Source organism: Acinonyx jubatus, chromosome C2 (assembly GCF_027475565.1).
Source record: "Acinonyx jubatus isolate Ajub_Pintada_27869175 chromosome C2, VMU_Ajub_asm_v1.0, whole genome shotgun sequence".
NCBI lineage: Eukaryota > Metazoa > Chordata > Mammalia > Carnivora > Felidae > Acinonyx > Acinonyx jubatus.
Window position 1 is genome coordinate 44,147,302 of NC_069384.1, and position 27,894 is coordinate 44,175,195.

The 27,894-nt window shown below is 36.6% G+C and overlaps 1 pseudogene; it reads left to right on the plus strand.

Annotated features, from left to right (window-relative positions):
- The first annotated feature begins 693 nt into the window (after positions 1–693).
- The window catches only part of LOC106982794 (L-gulonolactone oxidase-like), a 32,154-nt pseudogene continuing 4,953 nt past the window's right edge, over positions 694–27,894 (plus strand).

The window sequence follows — 27,894 nt, forward strand, 5'->3', positions numbered from 1 at the left end:
ATATCTGAAAAGACATATATTTGGTAGGAAATTATACAGGAAAGTCTTCCTCCTCTATAAGAATTACACTTGCAGCCTGATCCTTTACATGTGGCTGCAGGTTTAGGAATTTGACCTGGTTGCACATACCATACATGTTGGCTGGGGCGGCGGGCAGCACTGACCAGCAACAGGAGAAAGACTGGGGGAAGGATATGTCAAACCAGGACCCACCCTGTCTCCTCTTTCAATGGTGTGTGTTCCATTTCAAATATAGAGTTTTTCAACAGATCCAGCTTGCAGGACAGCAAGATCCAGTGCAAACTGAGTAGTAGTTCCTCTTCACTCAGGGGTGCAAAGTACCTCACCCATTTCAGGATGTCCCAATCCAAATTCCAGTAAATCACACCTTTCCCAGACATGATGCAGCTTGGTATTCTCAGCAGCATAGCACATTCATACTGGTGAGAATCAGAGCAATGGCCATCTCCCATGACTTCTATACCTTCATGGGACTGTGACTTTTGGCAGAGTCCCCAGTCTGGCATATGGGGCAATAGTCTTACTGGTTGATCATTCAAATGTATTAAAGACTGAGATAGTACTTTAGTCCAAACTGGTCAAGGTAGTTTTACCTGTTTGTAATTTAACCTCCTGTTTTAGTATTTTATTCTTCTTTTCTACCAACCCTGTTGCTTGCAGGTTATAGGGGAGATGGAGCCTCCATTCAATGACATGTTCTTTTTCCCAGTCTTTGCATATAATGACCTTATAGATGTGATCCCTGGCATTGTCTATTCAATGAGGGTATCTGGATGTGGTATTCAACTTTTCTAATCCCCAAATAGTGGCAGCCTGGTTAATGTGGAGATAGGGGAAAGCTTAGGTTAGACCAGCCACAGTGTGCACACAACCAAGGCATATTTAGAATTCTCTCTTGGAGGAAGGGGGACAATGTAATCAATTTGCCAATCCTTTGCAGGTTGGGAACTCCAGGGGATGGCTCCAGACTCCTTTGGCAATTGCCTTGGGCATTATTTAGAGTACACAGGACATGCTATTACTGCGTTAACCAAGTCCCTGTTTTCCCAGGGAAATCCAGCATCCTTGACAATATGCCACTCCATCTAAGCTCTACAATGGTCACTCTTCCTGTGTACTCAGTCTGCTATACCTACTGAAGGGGCAGCTACATCAATAAACTCAGTGGGCCTATATTTTCTCATCATGAACATTTCCTGAATTAGGGGCTGACCTGCTGGGGGGAGTTGGGTTGTTACTGGCTTTTGTTTTCCTTTGCATTAGGGGTCAGACAGCTTGAGGTGCTTTGTCCTTTTCATTGTCATCACCATCACTGTCTTCTTCACTAGTTTCCCTGTGATTCCACCTGTTAGTATCGCAATCAGGAACTCAGATCTTAATCCAAGGCAGCTTGTGCCTTCCTAGCTTTGCAAAATGGCATGTTAAAATCTCCAACTTGTCATCCTGCTCTTCCACTTTGTCTTCCAGACCAGAAGATAGCAAAGAAGTGAGCAGCCACACATTCTTCTCTAACCTCAGCTTTTCCTAGGTAAGCTTCAGCCTCTAGTGGGGCATCAGTGACCACCCAAGCTGCCACAGTAGAAACCAGCCAACCCCAGCAGCCACTCATTCCCCTTCTTTGCCCCAGTGCACTGTATGCAGTCCTCAAACAAGTTCATCAAACCAGCTAGTGTTTACTCACACAGTAATCCATAAGCATCTAACATACAGGATACCCTTCCTTACTTAGAGCTTGATGGCCAACTTGAGATTTCCTTAATGGACACCTCTTTCCCAAGACCCATTTCCTTGGTCTTGTGGCTGGCTTGCCAATTGTTGGGAGTTCCCCACATGAAATCCAAAACTGCCACCTGTAAACAGAGGGCTAGGAGGTATTAATGAAAGAGGTAGACCACTCCAGATTGGTAGGTGGCAGTTTTCATAACCAAGCAAATTTACATGTAAGGCTTATCATAGGTGGCTGCAAGATGAGTAGATCTCTGTCTCCACCTGCCAAAATCTTAAGAGTTTATACGGAGACCTTAACAAGTTTCAGTTACAACAGTCTAGATATTCTCAAGCACAAATTTCTCTCTCAAGGGTGCATTGTCAAAGTGCCTTATAGTGTGGGAATAATGGGCTGAATGTACATTCCAAGGAAAAGGAGGGGGTGGAGGAGCCTCTGATTGTCTGGGTCCAGCTTGCAGGACAACCAGAGGTCATGTCCTCTCAGAGACCACCTTCAACATGCAGAGTGTGATTGTGAAGGCTGAGACAAGGATTACAAAATGCTTAGCCTGATGCACACAGAACATACTCCAGACAAGATCTTTGTGTGAGGTATTTATTGCTTCATCTCTAACAATCCCCTGTCTGCTCATAAATACCTCCCTCATTCAGGCTGTAATATCTGTTGTCCTAAAAAGGACTTGATATAATTGGCTAAAGCAAAGGCATTAAATTATTGTAACTTAGCATGAATTAATTACTAAAAGCCAGGGCTAAGATATGAGACAGAAAGGTTTGGAAGAAAGCTTATCATACAAGTGTTTCTCACTTGTGAGAATGTAAAGGCTCATGTTGAGACTAGATAGGAAAAGAAATTAAAAGGCAAGCAAAATGCGAGAGGTCTGTTAAAGTCTTTGGGTACCTGAGACTGAAGGGAACCAGTGCCTTCTTCCCATCTAGAACCTTAGGAGGCAGCAGTTTAACTACAGTCACCAGGCCATCACAGGGGTACTAAAATAAATCTTCTTATGTACAAGCCTGTTTGGGATGCTGAAACAGGAGCAGGGAGAGGCTATCCTAGTGAGCATCTTAGGAGCACAGAGTGGTTTTAAAGAGCAGTCCACTATTCTGATTTCTGAAGAAATTAATGGATGTAAGTTGAAAGGAGTCAAGTGCCTACAGACTGCAAGGATCTTACAATTATGAAAAGAACATGAACAAAGAGTAGCCCATTTGGCAATATATTCAGGGCTAGTTGAGAACAGAGGCATCCAAATTCATGCTAACTGGATTTGTAAGCATGGCTAATAATTAAACTCTTAACCAACATAATGACATAAAGCTCTCTTAGCCCAATAAATCGTAAAAGCTAATCTGGTTATAGGAACTAAAGAACTGACATAGTATAAATATAAAATGACCAAGTTTGCCTGGAATTGACCAAAATTAGGTATTTTTCCTAAAAACGTTGCCACATTTTTACATATATGAAACCTGAGGCCTGCAATTTTGAATCTAGGTCACTATATAATAATTATTATTTGTGTTAATAATTAATAGTTATGTCAGAAATCCAACAAAGCTTTTTCTAACGGTAGAGAAACACAGATTTTTTAGAATAATCTTATTTAGATATAACAACATGTCTATTAAGAAGATATTTTCCTTCACACTGAAAAATTAGTAATCTCATGAGTCTGCTCCCTGTGAACTCTGGCATGACAGAAGATCACTTAAAGGCAGAGAACAGGATTCTGTAGCACAAAAGCAATCCGACATCAAATTTAGCACTGCAATTAAGTAACAAAGCACTGATTGGTCCCTGGAGTAACATATGCCCATAGATTATGTGTCAGGATTGAAAAATTGGCAAACCTAAGAAGGTTTATACCACAATATAGCCACAGCTCCTGATATGTCCAAAGTACTTAACTTAAAAAGATCCGTGGTTATAGTTAATTTACTTAAATCATCTCATGTTTCTCTTCATGCAAGTCATTCAATAACTAGAAAAATCTAATACAATGTAAAAACCTGACAATATATAAACTATGAAAATAAATAAATTCTGTATTTAATTATCTAATTTGCTATATATATAAGGATAATATATAAGCTATAAGGACTACATTTGATTTCTATGCTAATGATTTGTTAACTAGACAAACATATTATCAGTAGTAAATTTGAAGCAGAAATGTCTTCCAGAGAACGTATAGTACATTATATACATTGAAAGGGTTGACTCTGTTAAGACTTGAATCCTACCGGCTAGTCGTGAATCCTACCAGCTAGTTGGGGAAATAATATGCTGCTTCAAGGACTGAATAACTAGTATCACATCAAATAATAGCAAAAAGACTGTTGCTTCCTTGCCCCACACAGACTACACAGCATTTTGTAATAAGAAATTATACTCAACAATGTAACAATGTATGTCTGTAGCCAGCTGCCACTTGGCCCTGATTTTGTGACCCAGTAGGGAGTCTGGCTTATGTATAATGGAGATATGAGATCTCTCCAAACCTTCCCTGATTTCCTTATGTCTCTCAATTCCTGGTCACCTGCTGTGCTGACTGATTTACTATTCATTTCCTCATTTCATATAAATATCTCATTGTAAATACTAACATCACTCACAGGCTACATCTCACAGGACGCAAATGACCATATCTGTGCAATAAGCTTTCCATTTAAGATTTCAGCCAATTCATGATCTTAAAACATACAGCTGGACTTTCTTACTATCTTTTGTGTGACTTTCCAGTACAGATTAATTTTTCCTGTTCTTGATACATTTCTACATTGCCCTAAACTATTGAATTCACAAGTAGAGAAGATTTTATTCTATCATTCATAAAAACATAAATACTTAGCCATTTTCATTCATTTAAAATTTTTTTCAATGTTTATTTATTTTTTAGAGCGATAGAGTGTGAGCAGGGGAGGGGCAGAGAGAGGGAGACAGAATCTGAATCTGAGCTGTCAGCACAAAGCTGATGGGGGGACTTGAACTCACAAACTGTGATGTCATGACCTGAGCCAAAGTTGGGTGTTCAACCGACTAAGCCACCCAGGCACCCCTCGTTCATTTTTAGATGCTTTGAAGGAACAAAGCGTGCCTTAAGGATAAAGGATGTTTACTGGCTTTGTTAACTAAAAAGACAAGGTGTAGGTCAGGTTTCAGACAAAATTTGATCTGAAATCCACCTTAAATTCTCTGTGATAATGCCTACTCTGAGTTTAAGCATGGTGGAAAGATAGGTGGTATTAACCTAACTGACTTAGAACAATAAGGACCCAACTCTGAATTTGAGGGTGGGATTAATTGTACCCAATTACTTAACTGATTTATTAGAGAAGAGTCGAATGCTGGGTCTACCCAACATGTAATCATAGCTCTTAAGCTTATGAAGGTTTATGAAGGTATCAAGACATACAGAATTTACAGGAAGATATATTAGCCTTTTGAAATGCTGGAGCTATTGAGGGGCCTGGGTGGCTCAGTCGGTTAAGCGTCTGACTTCAGCTCAGGTCATGATCTCGTGGTTTGTGAGTTTGAGCCCACGTCGGGCACTGTGCTGACAGCTCAGAGCCTGAACCCTGCTTCGGATTCTGTGTCTCCTTCTCTCTCTGCCCCTCCCTGCTCATGTTCTCTTTCTGTCTCAAAAATAAATAAAACATTAAAAGAAAAATTTGAAATGCCTGAGCTATTATAAAACCAATCCATTTTCTCTCCAAAAGGAGACAACCCAACCCCAAAATTTTAATACTTATGCCAGACTCCCCAAGCATATTCCATTATTTTTTTCAGGCCCTCTTCATAAGCCTCTTTATGGCCTAGTGATAAATGGTTAAATGAAGGTTTATCTTTCTACGACATTTGCATTATCTCATCATAATAATTAAATGACTAATAGCTCAACTTTGGAAACGAGAAGAATTGTGTAGAATATATAGAATCCATTGACTATGGCACATATTATAACTAGACAATGATACAAGGACTCTACTCTGGCAGTTTAGTAAGGTTTTTTTGGTCAGTCTGGTAGCTTCTAGTTTTGCTTTCCGGAAGAACTGCTCTTGTTCACTGTCCTCCATATCCATGGCTGGTAGAGGCACAGACACAAATATTTTCTGGGAACTGGATCAATTTAACAATACTCTTATTAAAAGAGTGCTTTAATCCAAGGAATGGAAATCATCATCCAGCTTGTATCACTCTTGCTTGAAGATATTTTAGCAATGTAGACCACTATGGTAAGATGAAATTATTTTCTCCCTTTCTTTACTCCTTCCTTTATCTGCGCACTTTACAGGTCACATTACTTTATAGGCCCTCCCACATAACGCAGCATATATATATTCATGCCTCACTAATTCGGTCCAGAATTAGGACTTGATTAGCCAATCATATGTTAATAGACGTGATTCAAACAGAGGATTGAAATGTGCCTATTTGAATTTGTTTCTGGTGCTTCCACCACCATCAGGAGATCATACCTTAGAAAGTCCACTGGTCACAGAAGAATAATCAAGACAGAAGTATGTGACTTGGAGACAACCTAGCTGAGTGTAGCTTACATCTGTCTGCCTTACCTAAGCCAAACCACAGAGACATGAGTGAGGAACACAGGTTTTTCCATTATATGCTACTGAGTGTGGAAGTGTTTTCTCACAAAAGATTATTGAGAATATAGATGGCAGTGCCAAAATTAGTACCCAGAAGTGGGGTACAGTCACACTAAAAATGTTCAATATACAACATTGTCTGTGGGGGTCAGAAAATGTAATCTAGGAGAGATTCATGAGATTCATGTACTCATGAGAGAGGCCTGTAACTCTCTTTCTTTGGTATCTGGTTCTGGTATCAGGGTGATATTGCTTCACAGAATGCATTTGGAAGTTTTCCTTCCAGTTCTATTTTTTTGGAATAGTTTGAGAATAATAGGCATTAACTCCTCTTTAAGTGTTTCATAGAATTTACCTGTCAAGCTTGTCTGGTACTGGACTTTTGTTTTGGGGGAGTTCTTTGATTACTGATTCATTTCATTGCTGGTCATTGGTCTCTTCAAATTTTCTGTCTTTCTGCTTTAGTTTTGGTAGGTTATATGCTTTTGGGAACTTGTCCATTTCTTCTAAGTTGTCCAGTTGGTTGGCATATAGGTTTTTATAATATTCTGTTACAATTATCTGTGTTTCTATAGTGTTGGTTATTATTTCTCCTCTTTTATTAGTGATTTTGTTGATTTGGGTCCTCTCTCTCTCTCTCTCTCGGTCTCTCTTTGTATAGGCTTATACATGATCAAGTGGGATTTATTTCCTGGATGGAAGGGTGGTTTAATATTCACAATGAACGTTGTATGTCAAAACAGTAAGAGAAAGGATAAAAACCATGTCATCATTTCAAGAGACTCAGAAAAAGCATTTGACAAAGTATAACTTCTATTCATGATAAAAACCCTCTACAAAACAGGTCTAGAAAGAATATACCTTAGCCTAATAAAGTCCTTTTATGAAAAACCCACAGCCAATATCATACTCAATGGTGAAAAGTTGAGAGCTTTTCCACTAAGGTTAGGAACAAGACAAGGATGTCCACTCTCACCAATTTTATTCAACATGGCACAGGAAGTCCTACTCTAAGCTATTATACAACATAAAGAAATAAAAGGCATCCAAATTGGTAAGGATCCTGGATTAAATAGGTGATGGGTATTAAGAGCACTGGTTGTGATGAACACTAGGTGTTCTATATTAAGTAATGAATCACTAAAATCTACATCTGAAACTAATATTACACTGTGTTAACTGGAATTAAAATAAAAATTGAAGCTAAAAAAAACAAAAAAACCAATGTTTTATAGACATCTATGTAGGTGGGATGAGATATAACAAATAATATGGTTGTTTTTTTTTGAAATTGGGAGTGTAGTTTTAATCTCTCATCACTTGCTGAACTCTATAAACAGACTAATGGATTATAAAGATCATGTCTGTTGGGTGACAGATGACAAAGAATCTAATCTGTTAGTATTTTCTGTTTGTATATTGGCTGTTTTGAGCTTAAATCAAGAATTTGTAACCACTGTGTAAAAAAAAAGAATTTGTACCCCTTGGACAAGAATAGTTCTTTGATATGAACAAATGAGTTTTGTAATTTGTGGTTATTGTTGACTCATGGCTAATATTTGAAAATTAAAATTATAAATTCTGTCTGTGTCTACATCTCTGGTTATAAGTCTATAATTCAGAAAAGCCTCTATGTTTCATTATGTGAGGTTGTGCTATTTTCCTATATCCAGTGGCATTCATAAATTAGATTATAAAACTACTTTAAAAAAGCAGGGGGAACCTGAGTGGCTCAGTCAGTTAAGCATCTGACTTTGGTTCTGTTCATCACTTCATGGTTTGTGAGTTCAAGTTCTACATTGGATGAGCTCGAGCCCTGTGTCAGTTGAACATGAGCCACGCTTTGGGTGAGCCCCACTTCTCTCTCTTCTCTTCTCTTCTCTTCTCTTCTCTCTCTCTCTCTCTCTCTCTCTCTCTCTCTGCCCATTGTGGGATTCGCTCTCTCCCCCTCTTTAAAAATGAAATAAAATAAAATAAAACAAAATAAAATAAAATAAAATAATAAAATAAAATATAAATATAAAATTGGTGATATCATAATTCCAGATATCAAGTTATATTACAAAGTGGTAGTAATTAAAACAGTATGGTACTGGGGCTCCTGGGTGGCTGTCAGTTGAGCGTCCAATTTTGGCTCAAGTCATGATCTCATGGTTTGTGAGATCGAGCCCCACATCAGGCTCTGTGCTGACAGCTTGGAGCCTGGAGCCTGCTTCAATTCTGTGACTCCCTCTCTCTCTGCCCCTCCCCTGCTCACGCTCTGTCTCTGTCTCTCTCAAAAATAAATAAAACATTAAAAAAAATTTTTAAACAGTATGGTACTGGCATAAAAATAGATACATAAATCAATGGAATAGAACAGAAAACCCAGAAATAAACCCACAATCATATGGCAATTAATCTTTGACAAAGGAGGAATGAATATACAATGGGAAAAAGAAAGTCTCTTCACAAAATGGTGTTGGGAAAACTGGACAGCAACACGCAAAAGAATGAAACTAGACCACTTCCTTATACCACACACAGAAACAAATTCAAAAGACACCTGAAAACAAATTCAAAATATGACACCTGAAACCATAAAAATCCTTGAAGAAAGATCAGGCAGTAATCTCTCTGACATGGGCTGTAGCGCCATTTTTCTAGCTATATCCCCTGATGCAACGGGGGCAGTAGGGAGATTGTTGGGGAGAATGTATGAAATAGGGATGAGGATTAAAGAGTACACTTATCATGATAAAAAAAAATAATACAGACATGGGAAGAGGCATTTTCTGCTGGGAGGAAATTTGGTAGAGGATGAAGGAAGGTAGGTAAAGGTCGCAGAACACCCGATTACAGCCAAGTTAGCTGTGTTGGATCATATATGCTAGGGTACAGAGAGGCCTAGTGCCAGATGTGTGTTGGGATTTACCACAGTCCCCGAACCACTGCTGCTACACGATTATGCAAATTTTTGCTTCGGAGGGCTGGCACCAGTCACAGACTCTGGGCCTCTGCAACGACATGGCTGCATGAGCATTCCAGGAGGGGGGAGGGGCTGGCACTGCCCTTGGCTCGGGGAGACCCTCCCCCAGAGGGTCAGAGCAGGTTCAAGCCACGAGGGCCTTAGAAGTGAGGGGTTTGGAAACAGCCCCATCTGTGATAAAATTCGGGAGGGAGGTGCTGCTTGGCAGGCTGATGGCTTGGTGGTGGACAGTGTAGAAGCGGAGAATGGATGGAAACTGGAGACAAAGAAGGAGTGTTTGGGGCACCTTGGTGGCTCAGCATCGAACTTCCGCTGAGGTCATGATCTCATGGTCTATGAGTTTGAGCCCCACATCAGGCTCTATGCTGACAGCTCAGACCCTGGAGACTGCTTCAGATTCTGTTTCTCCCTCTCTCTCTGACCCTCCCCCACTCATGCTCTGTCTCTCTTGCTCTCAAAAATAAATAAAAACATTAAAAACAATTTTTTTTTAAAGGAGGGGTACTTGATTGCCTGTTAAGGAGAGTTCTGATGCTAGAGATTGGGAAGCTAGGTGATTCCCTTTTCACCTCTCCCACACAGGTGCATACACACACCACACCAATCCACTCCAGTAAGCTAAGCGACACCACCTTGTGGAGTACAGAGCCTTTACACCAAGCCCTGTCCAACTGTGCCAGCAAGATAAAGGGTTAGTATCCAAAATCTATAAAGAATTATCAAACTCAACACACACAAAAAACAAATTATCCACTTAGAAACAGACAAAGGATATGAATAGACAATTTTCCAAAGAAGACATCCAGATGGCTAGCAAACACATGAAAATATGCTCAACGACACTCATCATCAGGGAAGTACAAATAAAATCCACAATGAGACCACCTCACACCAGTCAGAATGGCTAAAATTAACAACTCAGGCAAAAACAAATGTTGGCAAGGTTGTGGAGAAAGGGGAACTCTTTTACACTGCTGGTGGGAAATCAAACTGGTGCAGCCACTCTGGAAAAGTATGGAGGTTCCTCAAAAAATTAAAAATAGAACTACCCTACAACTCAGCAACTGCACTACTAGGTATTTATCCAGAGGATACAGGTGTGGTGTTTTGAAGGGACACATGCACGCCAATGTTTATAGCAGCACTATCGACAATAGTCGAAGTATGGGAAGACCCCACGTGTCCATCTATAGATGAGTGGATAAAGAAGATACACACACACACACACACACACACACACACGCACACACACACGCACAATGGAGTATTACCTGGCAATCAAAAAGAATGAAATCTTGCCATTTGCAATAACATGGGTGGAAATAGAGGGTATTATGGTAAGTAAAATTAGTCAGAGAAAGACAAATATCATATGACTTCACTCACATGTGAAATACAAGATAGAAAACGATGAACATATGGAAGGAAAGCAAAAATAACATAAAAACAGGGAGGCGGGACAAAACACAAGAGACTTAAATATACAGAACAAACTGAGGGTGGCTGGAGGGGTTGTGGGTGGGGGGATGGCTAAGTGGGCAAGGAGAATGGAGGAAGACACTTGTAGGCATGAGCACTGTGTGTTATATGTAGGGGATGAATCAGTGAATTCCACTGCTGAAATCATTACTGCACTATATGCTAACTGACTTGGATATAAATTAAAAAATAAAAATTAAAAATTAAAAATTAAAAAGAAAATTAAAGGATAAAAAAACCTTAAACTGGAAAACCAGAAATTTGTGTTAAATAATGGCCAACCATTTGTAACAACTATCACCTACAACAAATTGGAAAATAATAAATATACCTAATTATCTGTGGCTTTAGGAAAGAGGATTACCAGGAAGCATGTTGAAAGCTAGCCCCTACAGCTGCATTTGATAAAATTAAAGGGGAAAAAAAGGAGCAAGCTCTGTGGAAAAATGTCCAGCTTGCAAACAAAATTGAGAGAGAATATAGAAATCTCAGAAAGTCTAGAACTTACTTAGCAGGTTGGAAAATAAAAACATTTTCCAATTCTAATAAAAGATTCAGTTTAATATAAATACTATGAAAGTCCAATAAATTCATCTAGAGATATAGCTCAAATCAAAGGTGGAATGGTCATTCCTTCTAAAAGAATTCAACTGGTGCTTATTGGATTTGCTTCTCCAGAGCAGACAATGAGTCAATGTTTCAGGTGTAAGTGATTTATCAAGAAAGCACTTTCAGAGAAAACTAGCAATGAAGTGTAGAAAGTAGATAAGGAAATGAATGAAACTAAGCAGGATACAATTTAAGTTTCAGATTCAATTTGGTACATATTCTATGCATAAATTAGCCTTTTGAAGTTGGTCTCATTTCAAGGTAAGCAATTGTACTTTTGTACGCCACTGAAATGTGAAAAAATAATCTGTTACATCACAAAATTTTAGATTAAGCTGAGTAATATATTTACTTCAAAATTTGGTACCGATTTATCAATCGCATCCCATGATACCCAAACCAAAGCTAGTGCTCATGTTGACATATTGTCTTTGAATCTACTACTAACAAATTTCAGTGTTCTGATAATCTCTCCTATAGTAATTTTAACCATTATTGAAAAATTTAAGAGAAAGTACAATATTTGGGATAGGAATAGGAGCTTGTTCTTCCCCTGCCCAAATCACAAATTCTTCTATCTATTGTCTCCATTATCTTGCTTCCATATACCTTGTTTGGGGGCAGAGACAAACTGGTCCAAACCTACTCAACTCCAGCGTTTTGGGCTTGCAGCCATTTGGTGATTACAGTCCTTAAGTAGAAAGTGCTCTCCTAGTGATGTTAGAAATACTGCTTTGCGTGAGGCTAAATATATCTCTTCATGTGGACTTTCCTAAAATCTAAATCAAGTTGTCCTAACCCTAATATTCTGAATTTTTCTGAGAGTCCTGCTTGATACTGAATTATATGATCCAATAAAATCCACAGATTACAAATAATGCCATCATAGCCATTGTGGCTACAGTAAAGTAGCAAAGTGATCAAAGAAGAGAATATTAAAAGGTAAGGTCAAATAAATGTGGTTTTGGGTGGGAGAATGGGAGGAATAGTGTTCTCAAATAAATGTAAGACATCCAGTTAAATATGAATTTCAGATAAATGAAAACTTTTTAGTATTAGTTTATTCTGAATATATATGTAATATATAATATATAACTATATATTATAATATATATTACATATATACATAATAGTTAAACATAGTTACACATCTGTATTTAAATTCTTGTTAATCTGAAACCCAAATTTAACTGAGAGTCTATTTTCTTTGTTGTTTTGTTTTGTTTTTGCTAATTTAGCAATGCTGGGGATGCAGAGGGGATGGTGATGAAAGGGCATATCATGTAGGATATTATAGCCATGTCAAAGTCTTAGTCTTTTCCTTTAAGGGAGATGAAAAACAGTGAATGGTTTTAATCTAAGTAAAGACATGATCTGTCTTACAATTTTAAAGACTTTCTCTGGGTAGAGTTAGGAATAGCCTGAAAGGGAAAAATGATGGAAGCAGGAGAGATGTTAGCAGAATTCTCCAGCAGTTCAGGCAAGAAGTGCTGGTGACTTGTGAAAGTGTATGAGTGTTAATAGTGCTAAGTGCTGTGATTCTGGATTTATTTTGATGGTGATATATCCAGGCTATGTTAATGGATTAATGATGAAGTATAAAAGAAGCCAAGGATGGATACAGTGGGGTTTCCCACCCCCTTGCCAACTGGAAGAAACAAGTTCCCATATGCTGAGATGAGAAAGCTTGCAGGAGAAACAGGTTAGGTGGATGAAATGAGGAGTTCTATTCTGGACATGTTAAGTTTGAGAAATTTAATGTACATTCAAGTAGAGCACAGTTGGATCTTAGGAGACATGCCCAGGATGAAAATAAAAATTTGAAAATAGTATGCTTATGGATGATATTTAAAGTCACTGAGCTAAGTATGATCATATTCACAATTATTTTGGAGGTTATGTCTCATCCTCCTGAGCCAAAATTTATAATTGTTATCATGAAACATGCTGAGATATGACACCAGTTATTGGTCAAATTGCCACAAAAATATGTGTTTTAAGAAAAATATGTGTTCTCCTTGCCAAAAAATGGCCCTAGTGAGGTTACTATAAAGTCTTCAATGAGAGAGGCTTAGTATCCTCAGAACATTACTATAAAAAAAATTCCGGTGAATTTATAAATTATCTATGAAATTTGGTACCTGGGGAAGCAGCAGATCTACCAAAACTGATAGGCCTAACTAACATCTCATTAATATGTAATATCTTTAATAAACTGACCTTCAAGAAGACATTGATTTTACCTTAAAATGCTTCTATGCTCTGTTTATAAATTTGAAACAGTAACTTTTCAGAGTAGACAAAGTATCAATAATTCATGACGTTACATTAACATAATTTTCACCTGTGCTTTAATGGCCCAGAAAGTAATGATTTGTAGTTTTATACCCGAGATCCTTCTGTGATAGTTTTTACTTGGTTCAAATACCTCTAACTTCATTATATTTTCATATACCAAAGAGCAAAATGAATAAATAAATAAATAAATAAATAACCTAAACATGTAATTATATCATTAAAACTCAAAATTATGATTTTAACCGACTTCAGGCACTTAACAAATCAATAATACTCAAGTAAATTCATGGCGACAATACAGCCTGAGTAACAAATATCTGAACTGAAATTTCCTAAGGTTCCATAGGTTAATGAACATGAAACTCTGAAACAGTCTTAAGTTTAAGAAGTGTTGAAAATAAAGGAATTAGATAGTTCTTTTTTGCAGTACTTCTTAAAATCTGCATCATGGTAATGTTCTTTGTGAATCTGAAAAATTTCTGAAATTTATTTGGATTTATTTGTAGCACACACTTGAGGGAAGAAAACTTCCCTGAATATATACTACTGATTATGTGTATTTTGCAAGCAGATTGAAAATAAAAGTGTATTGTGCAAGCAGATTTGCAACAAAAGTAAAATTGCAAAAACAAATGAATGAGAGGAAGTTATTTTTAAGAATATCGATCTACAGATTATACTAATTATCAACTATGATATGTAAAGAAACAAGATAAGTAGACAGACAAATATAAAGACAGACATGTAGATATGGATATACTGATTATTAGAACAATAGAATTCCATCATAGCTATAGTATCAGATAACAAAGAACCATATTTAACTTATTATAGAAAATTTATACTGTGTATTTATATTTTGAAAATGATATATAACTTGATCTATAGCACACATGAATCTCTATATAAACTTGGTTATGACAAAAGTTTAATGTTCAAAACTTACAGGTTATTCTCCAATCTACCTTGCAATAGGGAAATAATCTTTATGTTATCCTTAACAAATTATTATTTATACTTTATCATAACAATATACTACATTAAGCATAACTTAACCTATGTTTTGAATAAGACAGATCTGAGCCTAAGTTTCAGATACATCATGAGTTTGGTTATATAACTGTTAGTTTCTTTACTAAAATAGAAATAATAGTATCAACTCATAAGACATTCTGGAGGATTAAGTGGAAAACTATATAAAGTCCAGAACTTTAAATAAGTTCAAGCATATTTAATATTATTTTATGACTCTTATTAGCATTTTTATGAAATAATATAGCAGTACCTAGAGTTTCCAGAAATCTTCCCAAACCTCTCTAATTAAATTAGAAAAACAATTTACAAAGAATGGTACCAAATAACTGGAAATAGATGTAGCTAACATCATTGACTTATACATTTATACCCTACTTTAAGGGTCATATATATATATATATTTTTTAATTTTTTAATGTTTATTTATTTTTGAGAGAGAGAGAGAGAGAGAGAGTGCAAGCAGTGAAGGAGCAGAGAGAGAGGGAGACACAGAATCCAAAGCAGACTGCAGGCTCTGAGCTGTCAGCACAGAGCCAGATGCAGGGCTCAAACTCATGAACAGTGAGATCATGACCTGAGCTGAAGTCGCATGCTCAACTGACTGAGCCACCCAGGTGCCCCAGAGGGTCATATATATATTAACTAATTTACTTACTACATACTATTGTTATGTCCATTTTACCTGTGAGAAAACTGAAGCACATAGATATTTTCAAATTCTAAAACAAGTAGTAAATGACAGGGCTGGAATTTGAACCAGTAGCTATTAGGCTCCAGGACATCTGCTCTTTACTTCTATCATATGCTGCCTCCCTAACTATATACAGACAGATGACAGATAGATTAAACAGATTATTGAAAAATAAATGAATTAAGAGAGTGAGATGAAATCAATGAGAGAACAGGGTGGGAGACACTTGGCCCGGCAACATGAGTGTGAAATTCATCTAATTTAGACTGGAGAATGGTATAAACAAAGCCTTTACCAACAGAAGAGAAGATTGGTAAGTAAAATTGGGAGCTAAGGAGGTAGTCAGAGAAAAGATGTGTAACTAGTGCTCAGAATTTCATAGTGGGGCAGTTTCATGGCTTTCACACTCTGCCTGGCATGTGTCTCTTTAATACTATTAATACTCTATAATACTGGGTAACCACAATAAGATACCAATTAACATTTGAATCATGTAATACTTTCTTTCTCTTACATCTGATTCCATTAATTCATTTATTCATAAATTTAACATTCGGTACCTTTTGTAACCAGGCACTACTGTGTGTACTTGAAATATAGTGATAACCTAGGCAGAGAATTTGATTTTCTAAAACATTCTATGGTTTGTACAATTATTGGGAAAAATCTATTTTTCCCAATCTGTTAAGCTCAATTGGTAAACATCAAATAAGTACTCAGAGGCAGTCACTCAGACAGGAAGAAGGACATGTTTCTGATCACTTAACAAAATGAACCTGAGGTGGAGGGTGAAGAAGACATGTGAGAAAGTGCCAGAAATCAGTTCTTCTATGCACAAATTTCAATGATCCCTTCATTTCAAGAAAGGCTCCCATAATTCCTGAAAGCTTAAAAGAGACACAGATTTTACTCATACTCCCCTCGGAGATAAGAGAGAATGATATTCTCATTTCTTCCCTAAGCCTGTCCAGGAAGGGCCAATTCCCATGAGAACAGGAGGTTGCAAACCAAGAGGAAAGATATGAAAGCCACCTAACATCTCAACTCACTTATAACACCCCAAGTATTTCTGGGGAAGATTTTAAATACCCATACACAAAACCTGTCCCATTAAAGAGATGGTATGTATCTTCAGTTAAAACACTACTCAATTCCACATCATCCCCCAAAGATTCCACTAAGTAATAGAAGGTATTTTTTTTTTAATGGTTATTTTTTGGGAGAGAGAGAGACAAAGTGTGAGGGGGGGGGCGCAGAGAGAGAGGGAGACAGAATCTGAAGCAGGCTCCAGGCTCTGAGCTGTCAGCACAGAGCCCCATGCTGGGCTTGAACTCAAAAACCACAAGATCATGACCTGAGCTGAAGTCAGACGCTTAACCAACTGAGCCACCCAGACGCCCCATATTTCTAATAACTTATACAAAACGAGAATACAGTAATACAGTAACTAGTTTGAGTGCAGTGATTATTCTGCTCATGTATACCACTATTACCATGGAATAAAAGTATACACATTTACTGCTACTTTATTTTTCTGCTTCCCAAATTACAAAAAATAAAAGACTGATAAACATTACTAAAAGCTAAAATAAAAGTAACAGCTAGCTGAAAAATTAACCCATTTCATATGTGAAACATTAGACGCTCTGAAAAAGGAAGCCCTGTCCTTATCCAAGATAGTATAAAGTATCTGTGGCTGGTGCTGTTGTTAAAGTTTATGACTTTGGGATCCTTTCACATCACACTCCTTTTCATATACACTAATCTTATAATGATGCAAAAAACTTGTACGGTCCCCTAATTGAAAGAAAAGTTACATATAAAGTCACAAAATATTTTCCTCATCTTTTTATTATAAGAATGTTATTTAAATGAGTCTTATTTATGTGCCAGGTATTTGATTTACTTTTTTTTTACTGATATAGATGAATATATTTGGGTTTATTTCTGTTTCTTCACATGTATGCACTTACATATAGTGATTTATAGCCTAATATGAAAAACATGTTATATTTGAGAGGGCCTGGGTGGCTCAGTCAGTTAAGCATCAGACTCTTGATTTTGGCTCAGGTCATGCATGATCTTACAGGTGCTGAGCATGGAGCCTGCTTAAAATTCTCTCCCTCTTCCTCTGCCCCTCCCCAGCTTGTATGCACCCACACACACATACATGCACACTCTCTTAAAAATGAAACAACAAAATAAAATAAAAACATGAATAAAAATTCTATGTCTGATGTCATGCAACTATTATTCTGAAAGCTAAAAATATCTATTCTTTCATACTATTTTTCAATGAAATATCAGTGTCTATCTAAAAAAAAACAACAACCTTATAAGATAGACAAAATAAAGACCTCTAAAAGGGGAGCAAGGGGAGACAAAGAATAATGACAATAGTAATAATTCACTTTCTGATGAAAGAATGGAGCAGAATGAAAACATAGTTGGATACTTGCTTGGACAGCCTTTTTGTCTTAGGAGATGCAATCTGAGAGTACTTAGAGGTTGATCTCCGTTGTTATAGAAAACACACATTAGCAAAGAGCGAGGATTTCCTAAGCACCACAAAACATAGAATTGGGTCTTGGAAATGTTGATTTTTATTTGGTTGCAAGTCATTGAAACCAATAATCTTAGTGGGAGATGATACACTTAGCTCACTAATCCAAGGAAATGTTTCACAAACAAAGCTTCAACACCTCTGTGTTCAGATCTCTATTGAAAATTTCAAATTACCAGAAAACAGACTGAATGAGGTGGTGGCAAGAGTTCCCAGCTGGGTCATTCTTGTAACTTGTTGTAATGTGGGGGTTGGTCACATTAGCAGAGATGTGGCTGCCAGGGACACCATGAGTGTCAAGGGAAGAAGAGGGAGTTGCTAAACTCCCAGAAGCTATCTTAAATGGTAGTTACTATAAAGCTGGCAATGTTTAATCATTTGTTCAATGTTACCATCTTCAGACCATGAGCAAAAATAAGAAAAGATGGTGTATACAGAAAAATAATTTCCTCTCTCTAACTCAGATCCCATGTGATGAGGGAGCATAATGCAAGCTGACGGCAAAGTATAAGCTAGCATCACCCCTCCTCCCCACAGGTAGAATATGTGTGATATTCCTCAGACAGCCCTAGCTACACAAGAGCAAAGGAAAGGGGTTTAAGTGCTTGCCATGGTAATGTGGGAAACTAAGGCAAATAAAAAATTATATTCCCTTACTGCCTATAGCCCATTGACAAGTCTCTGAAACCAGCAGAGTGACCTCCCTCTAGGAGCTCAGCTGCCTTCATGATGACACTTTGCTGGGGGCAAAAGAGAATCTTAGTTCAACATTATTCCTACCTCAAGGATCCTATAAGTCTACTTTAACATATAAAAATTCCTTTGGAAACTTCATCTCAACTCTCCCAAGTACGGTCATCATACTCCAAACTTATGGCCCCATGATATACATCTGAAGGGTCTCATGACTGAGGTTTTACTAAACAATAATAAATGGCATTTGCCTAGCAACAGCTAGCCCCTCAAGTCCTGGAAACCTTGCTTCCAAAATTCCTTAGAGACTTAATCTATCCCTAACCCCTCCCAACCTGAGGGTATGTAATCAGTTACCAGTTATGACCCCAGTGAAGCTCTTCTTGCCCATGGCTCCTGTCTCCATGCTTTAATAAAATCACCTTTTTGCACCAAAGACATCTTCAAGAATTCTTTCTTGGCTGTCAGCTCCGGACTACCCCACCATCACTCCAAAACTTCATCACCATGTACTTCCACAATGTATGTACACAAACATCTACTCAAGTACTGTAATAGTCCTAGCTAAATATTTGGTAAATTATTAGGGTGTTGGTTAGTCGGCTTTAAGCAGGGGTGATATACTAGTCACTTTAATTAAATAGAAGTTTATTTCTAATGTTATAATATTATTTCTAATGTTAGAGTACACTAGTAAGAGGTACAGACAAAATAGAGTTGATGGGTTTTGGAGTGGTGGTTGTCCACAGCCAACTGCTAAGAAAGAATTCTTGAGATTTCTTTGGTGCAAAAAAGGTAATTTTTTTTTAAAGCATGGGGACAGGATCTGTGGGCAGAAAGAGCTGCACTGGGGTTGTGAGGAGTGACTGGTAATACACTATGCAGTTGTGGGAGGTAAAAGCAAAAGGGATGCCTCCAGAAGCACTTTCATATGCTAACGAGGACTCAGAAGATACCTGAGGCTTTGCTATTGTCAAGCTAAGGTTGTTTTTCCTCTAGCGGGCATTAACATTAAGAGAGTAGGGGGTTCCTGGAGAAATGTTATACACTATATTTGCCTCAAGTAGTTGTCAATGAGATGCAGGTTATAAAGAAATTTAATTTTACCTGCCGTTTACTTCTTGCCTTTATTCCCTGCATCACTATGGAGGGGAAGTTGATATTAGGGGCCCCAGGAAACTGAGTCTATAGGTTTCTAGAGATTAGGCTATTGATTAAGATTGCTTTTTCTTGTAACTTACTAAGATATTTGTAAACTGATGGAAACTCATGTCCTGTTTGACTGTGATGTCTATCAGCTACCCATTTGTTTTCTTTCCTTTCTTTTGTTCTTGGGCAGCCAGGAATGCCTGAGTATCACACCCCCCACCTTGGGTGGGGAGTGCTAGCTTATGCTTTGCCCTCAGCTTGCTTTATGCTCCCTCATCAGAGTGGCACTGTCATTCTTAACAAATGACTTCCAAGTGTGAATCCAAACCAGCTACTCCTTTTTTTTAATCACCTGCCAACCAAGGAGAAGGGAAAAAAGGAATTAAGAAGCTCATGCTTATTCCTTTTAAGGAGACCTGATGATGACTGAAAGCACTTCTGTTCACTTCTGCTGATCAAAGCGTAGTCAAATGTCCACACCTAAAATGCATGAGAAGCTGAAAAACAGTGTCTAATTTGGTCAACCATGTGGCCTGTTTATAACTGTTACTATGGAAAAATGAGATTGGATGTTGATGACAATAAACAATCTGTCACAAAGCTTTAAGAAGCTAAGAAATGAGGCCATCAAAATAAATTAAGAATGGGAAATGTAACAAAGATATAACAAAACCAGAAGTATGAAAACGAAAACTTATAATTCTCAAATAATCAAAGTAACATGGAATTTTCCGAAAACAGAGCCCCCAAGTTACAACAGAGATTTCAAGTGTTTGTTGAGTGAACCTAAAAATGTCTCAAGTTTCTTCTGACCCTGAAAAATAGTAAAAAAAATTTATGATTTTGACCTAGTTGTGATACTTACAGTAAAAGCAGATGAATTGTAACAGTTACAATATATATCTTGCTTTTTTGAATTTTGGTTTTAAATTATAATATTTCCTAAAGCTTATCATTACAGGATGATTTTTGTTAAAAAAATAGTACTATTGATGGTATTTTAAGTTTCATTAAAGAGAACTTAAGATAATGCTAGTTTACTCTGCCTTTATGGGCATATAGCTCTTCCCCATACACTGGCAGTTTCTTGAATTACAAGGAGTGTCCTTTGCAATGGCAAATTTCAAATCATGCAGTATATAAAATAGAACTCTTATAGAGTTATATTTATTTATTATAGAATCATATCAGACACTTCTAGAAATACAAGTGCCATATGTCTCATTGATTAAATGGCAATAGACAATTTCCTTTTGGAGTTACCTATTTGTATGCATGTATGCATTTAAGTAACTGTCCATGTTAAGGAAAATATGACTAGATATTTCAGTCAAATATTAAAAGCCAAATATTCTACAGTGCATATAGACACTTTACTATTCCAATCAGATATGACCACTGGAGACAATAATCAACAAAGATCATCTCCAAATGGAAAAAACAAGGAGAATTTAACTGGCTGGCTGAGATACCTAATTCACTTATGTATTTAATTACTTATTTATGCCATTATAAATAATATATATTGATTATATCTTATGAATATACTGATGATATTCATTCTGTTTTATGGTTAAAATAAAATTCCATTATTATGCATTTTATTGCTCAAATTGTTCTAGCTTTGATCATGAGGAACTTCTTGTGGTTGACTTCTGTATTCTATCAACAGGTTTCCATATTTTATTAAGAGTTTTCATACTTTCTGGACAAGATATGTCAAGCTCATATTATATTTTCCCTGCCTGAGTCCTGGAATCAACTACTTCTTAATCCACAGTTCCTTTTATTGGAATCTACTGGGTTCTTTTTATGCTCACTACTGGGATGTCATTGCTTCTATGTGCTTTCAGTAAACATAGCCAGGAAATGTATGCATGCACACTAATCCATGCATAAGCACACATCTATACTTCTTTATCTGTCTATCTGCCTTCCTATCTATCTACCAACCTATCCATCTATTTGTGAGAAGCATATTTACTAACTAGATTACAGCATTTTATGTACAGTTCTTTTTGCATTTAGGTTTCCAGTTAAGATAGTTTTCCAAAGTTAATAAAGTTTTTTTGTTTTCTGCCCTACCCACTTCATTTTTTTATGGGAGTTTTTTTTTTCATGTTTATTTATTTGTGTGTGAGAGAGAGAGAGATTGAGAGCACAAGAGAACACAGAGGACCCAAGGTGGGCTCTGTGCTGATAGCAGAGCCCAATGTGGGCTCAAATTCATGAACCATGAGATCATGACCTGAACCCAAGTGGGACACTTAACTGACTCAGCCACCCAGGCACCACTTCCCTACCCACTTAAGTGTGGTTTTGTTTTTAATTTTCAATTTACTTAGGTTTATTTTTTAGTGTTCATATTCTGTTTTTATTCCCCCAATAATCTGGTTGGCTTTGTTTGTTTGCTTAGAAACATAAAGAAACTTATGAGCTACAGCACTATGGTTCTAAGAGTCCAGAGCCACAAAAAAGGATATACTCAGAGAAATGTCACTTCTTCTTCATTGCTATTACACTGGTCCTATCTCCTTTTTTTTTAACCCCTTCTCATACAATTTCTAATAGAATGTACATATAGAAATCATCTGAAATGACCATCGCTTTAAAGAAAATTTATACTTTTAGTTCTTACTTATATAATATATATTATACATACACCTGCGCTTACAGAGAAAGAGAGAGAGAGGTCCTATACATTTATTTAATCTCAAATTCACCACAGTTTGTATTTTTGTGTTTTCTTTTTTTTTTAAGATTTATTTATGTAATCTCTATACCTAATGTGGGGCTTGAACCCACAACCCAAGATCAAGAGTCACAAGCTCCACCAGCTAAGCCAGTCAGGCACCACTGTAGTTCTGTGTTTTCAATCAGGCAAGGTGATCAGAATAAGTTTATAACAAAAAGTATGAGTCTGTTTTACTCAAATAGTCTAGGGCTTGGTGAAAACAAACCCAAAGTCTTATTATAAGTATGTCCTAAATGTTTCATAAGACATATTTATACTTAACAATATTTTGTTGCTTATCTGAAACTTAAATTTAACTAAGTATTCTGCATTTTATGTGATAGGCTTATCTTAGCAGGATAGAACTAGATCAGTTCATAAGGTGGCATTTCATGCACACCTAGAGTACAGAATAAGAGTCAAAGGTTCTACACAAACAGGGAGCTGGATCAATTTCTAAAGAATATATATGCAATGCAGTGCAGTTTTCTTTTACAGCTATAAACTCATATATATCTTAAAATTTCAATGTGATTTCTGGCAAAGCCTATCATGATCCAAGAAGAACGGGGACACTTCTTTGAATGGCTCCTATCACTGCTCAGATGCTTTGGAAGACTGGGCTCAAAGATTACGAACAATTCTGAGAGGCAGTGTGGAAGCTACTTTGGTTGCCTTCAGAATCATTACCCTAATTCTGGATGTTCTTGATTTCCATCATGGGAATCAGGTCTGGAATTAGGGAGAAAGGTATTACTCAGCCATCAAAAAGAATGAAATCTTGTCATTTTCAATGACATGGATGGAACTAGAGTGTATTATGCTAAGCGAAATGAGTCAGTCACACATGTGGAATTTGAGAAACAAAACAGATGAACATAGGGGAAGGGAAGCAAAAATAAGATAAGATAAAAAGAGAGAGGGATCCAAACTATAAGAGATTCTTAAATAAAGAGAACAAACTGAGGGTTGCTGGAGGAGAGGTCATTGGGGGGATGGGCTAAATGGGTGTTGGTCATTAAGGAGGACACTTGTTGGGATGAGCACTGGGTGTTATATGTAATGATGAATCCCTAAATTCTACTCCTGAAACCAATACTACACTATGTACAATATGTTAACTAACTTGAATTTAAATAAAATCTTGAGAGGCACCTGGGTGGCTCGGTCAGTTAAGCATCCAACTCTTGATTTTGGCCTAGGTCATGATCTTGCAGTTCATGAGATCCAGCCCCACATCAGACTCTGGACAGATGCTGTGGAGTCTGCTTGCGATTCTCTTTCCCTCTTTCTCTCTGCTCCTTCCCTGCTCACGAGCTCACTATTTTTCTCTTTCTTTTTCAAAAATAAATAAATAAACATTAAAAATAAAGAAATACAATCTTAGAAGGAAGAAAAGAGAAAAAGAAAAGCAGTTTTCTAACTCTAACAAACAAAGGCTTAAGTTGCTGTTTTAGTTCTTTGCCTCTGTAGAGAATGGAGTTGAGGATTTCATAGTGGGGAAAATTTCAGAGTCAGAAAAACCTTGCTTCTTTGGCTATTTAAACTGATATTTAGGAAAAGAATTCAGAATTCAGGTATATGTTCTTGAAGTTTTTCTTTGACTTTTTCCATTTGGAACTTTTTGATGATTATTTTGGTGTTCCTATCAGAATGATATTCAGAGAAAAATATAGAATTATCTACCACTTGAGAAAGGGAAAAATAGCTGCAGCAATGGTGTAGGAATAGTGCTATTATTAAAAGTCACATAATAGCATAGTTTTCAGAGGGTAACAAAAGTTGCTATATTTTGTATTCATCCCTCAATTATATTTTGCCACTACAGCTTGTGTTACAGTACAAACGGAAAATTATTACTAAGTGCATGTATTTGTTGTCCTAGTTTATGAAAGATCATCAGTGTTTTCAAATTGTGCATAAGGAAAAGTAAATTATTTAATCAAATTGTGTTGGGAAATAGTGAAAAAAAAAAGAACATAATTACGTTTAATGTATTCTCCAAGGTTAAGCATAGTAATTTGTTTCAGTACTTGTAGTACATAGGGGTATTTCTAATGTTTTCTTCCAGATATTTATCTGCCAATATCCAACTCATTAACACTAGCTATTAATATTTGATTTGGAAGAAAAAGATTTAATTTGTAATATAATTTAAACCAGATATTAGCCAGTATTTATACATTTTAAAAAGTATCAGCAGTCCTTGATGTATGTCAAAGTGTAGTACAATACTCTGCAAGCTTAACTGTGCTAAATGATCTTACTAAAAATGGGGAAAACTACAGTACATAAGCCCATGACCTTTAAAAATAGTAAACTAATAGTAAAAAAATAGTAAAAAATAGTAAAACTAATATTTATTTTATATGCTGTAAAACATTAAGAATTAAAGTGTTTTTATTTCTTCATAAAAACACATCAAGGGGTACCTAAGAGGCTCAGTCTGTTGAGCAACTGACTCTTGATTTCGGCTCAAGTCATGATCACAGAGTCATGGGACCAAGCCTAGCATCAGGCTCTGCACTGAATGTGGAGCCTGCTTGAGATTCTCTCTCTCCTTCTCCCTCTGCCCCCACTCACTCTTACAAAAAAATGTCAGGAGTTTGAATAGTGTTTGCCTTCTTCTCATCATGTATCTGACAATATGGAGCAAGTATCTTTTCTATGACTTGGAAGTGTCTTATTCCCTTCTAAGTTTTGATCAGTTTCAAACATTTATCCTTTCTATTTTCAATGTCATGAAATACCTTCAAAGTTCCTTTAAATATGAAGTTATTGGCCAGTGTCAGTTCCTTTGAGATATTTTGATTCTTTTTATCACAACCACTTTCTTCATTTGTATTGATGAGTTTGCCTCACTAGATTCTCCTAAAGGCTCTCAGGCTTTTCTAGAATTTTATTTATACAATATTGTACTTCCAGCATTATCATTTTTTGTTGTTTTGCTGCATTATCTTTGTTGGCCAGTTTCCTCTTTTGATTATCCATCTTGTAAAATGCCATCTGAGTTTATCAGGGAAAACAAAGAGGCAATGTGACTATAGCTTTGCTTTCTGTGTGTGAACTGAATAACACATACACAGTAGCCAATCACTAACAGACTCTGAAAGAAGTGACGTGATTGGTCACTGATTCTGATATGCACCAATTATTTACATAGAGATTTGTGGGCTGAAGAGGTAGGAGCAATGTTTGTACTTTATGTGATGATTCACAGATAATGTACTGTAGTAACTGAAATTTGAATCATATTTTCAAAGGGCTGGGGTTAACTAAAGTGTTGTGAATGAAATTTGTTCTTATCCAAACTATTTGTATCTACTGCAACCAGAACTAGGATGGTTGTTAAATTTAGTCAGCAATGAATGCTTCCCTTATTGACTGATCAGGTGGCTCACAGAGGCTAACTTAGAAAGGACTTAGCTTTTGCCATAGCTTCACAAGAACCCCCCAAAACCCAAGCAAATGCAGAATATAAGTAAAAATAGCATACTTATTGTGAAAACACAACTTGGTATGCTTATTGTGAAAACACAACTTCAAGACCAGTGCCCTAGTTGCCCCAACCATATGGACAGACATAATCTTTTCATATATGGAAATTCCACTATATCAGATACTATCAGTGATAAAGCTCGGGATGGAAAAAATTACTTTATAGAGACCAGCATTCAGCTGGAACTTTGAGTTCATTACTATCTTAATAATTATTAGCCAAGCAGTGCTTCTACTTTCTCTCCACAAAACTGTTGGTCTATGAGTCTGCCAGCTCATGTCCATTAATATTAACATTATTCATAATCATTGAACTTGGCACAGTGTCTAATCCCGTCATACCATATTTCACTTTGTTCCTATAGAGATCATACCCATTCCTCCAATTCAGAATCCTTTCTTACCTATCTAAGCACTTATGCTCTGCCACATGGGCTCTATTCTAAAATACGAAGGAATTTGCCAAATATGTGAATATTATGCTGACATTACAGCTACAGTTATGTGCATTTCTTCTATCAATTCATTCTCCTTCCATGGAGAAAATAACAAATAACTTCAAATTGAAAATATTTATAAATATTTATACACAGTATATTTGTATATAAATATGTAATATGTACATTCTGAAAATTTATGAAGGATTTACAAAGCCTGAAAGTTCTTAGCCAAAAAAAAAAAACCCACAATTTTTAATGGAAGAGAGATAAAAGACATCTTTCTCCCAAACTACGGATCCTTTAATTTTTTTTTCTATAAAAACAAGAAAATACGTGTTTGTTTTAAGGCAGATACTAAAACTTTGTGGTTATGATCTACAGGAAAAGAAAGCCCTGAAAAACTTATTCTCAGTAATCAGGAGCTAATGTTAAATTCTTTTATCTGACATTACCAGAGTTCAAAGATTGTTGTAAATGTCAGTAATCAAATCTACAAAGGATGTCTCTGAGGATGGGATTAGGAAGCAAACACATCCTGAAGTCAACTGTTAACCTCAAATTATCTTCCTATACTCCAGCAAAACATCAAGGAGATTAGAATCAAGGAAAAACCACACTAATTGATACTTACTAATAAAGGTCAGCCACAAGAAGTAATTAGACCTCTATGAAAACCCAGAAGACCTAATCCTCTGCCTGTGTTGCAGTCTTCAACTAGAAGCCCTTAGAAGACACTGCCTCACTATGAGTGAGGGGCATCCATAGGCTGTTATAACATGAAAGTGTTGAAGATTAGCAAAGATAAGCATTAGGATATGAAATTGGGAGAAAAGCAAATAGGACATAAGAGAAAAGAATCACCAAGTGCACCAGAGTATCACTTTCAAACTAAGATCAAGTGAGGAGTTATATGTTGATGTCACAGTCAGATGGGAACAGACAAAATTGTAGAACCAAATGATGCATTTGGAGTGAAGAATTCTCAGTTAATATGTTGGGCCATGTAATCATGGGATATGTAAGGAAACCATCTGACCAAATGTTGGATATTAGGCAATAAGACTGAGCTACTGTTACATGTTCCCACATGTCTCTTCTAAAGACCTAGGATTCATACTCCTTACCTTTTTTTCTTTACCCTCAAAAGCATGCTATAAAATACAGCATATACAATAAAAGCATGGTTTGATTACCAGCTGCTTTGGAAACACTCTGACCTTGGGCAGTGCAATATTTGATTTCCAAAGACAATATCTCTATGAGCTCAGAGGCACAGCAGTGGACATTTGGACTTGAAAATCATTCAGTTTTCTAACATTCTGGGGCATTTGTAGTTTAATGAGGCCTAAATAATTTACTCTACTTGTCTACAGTGAA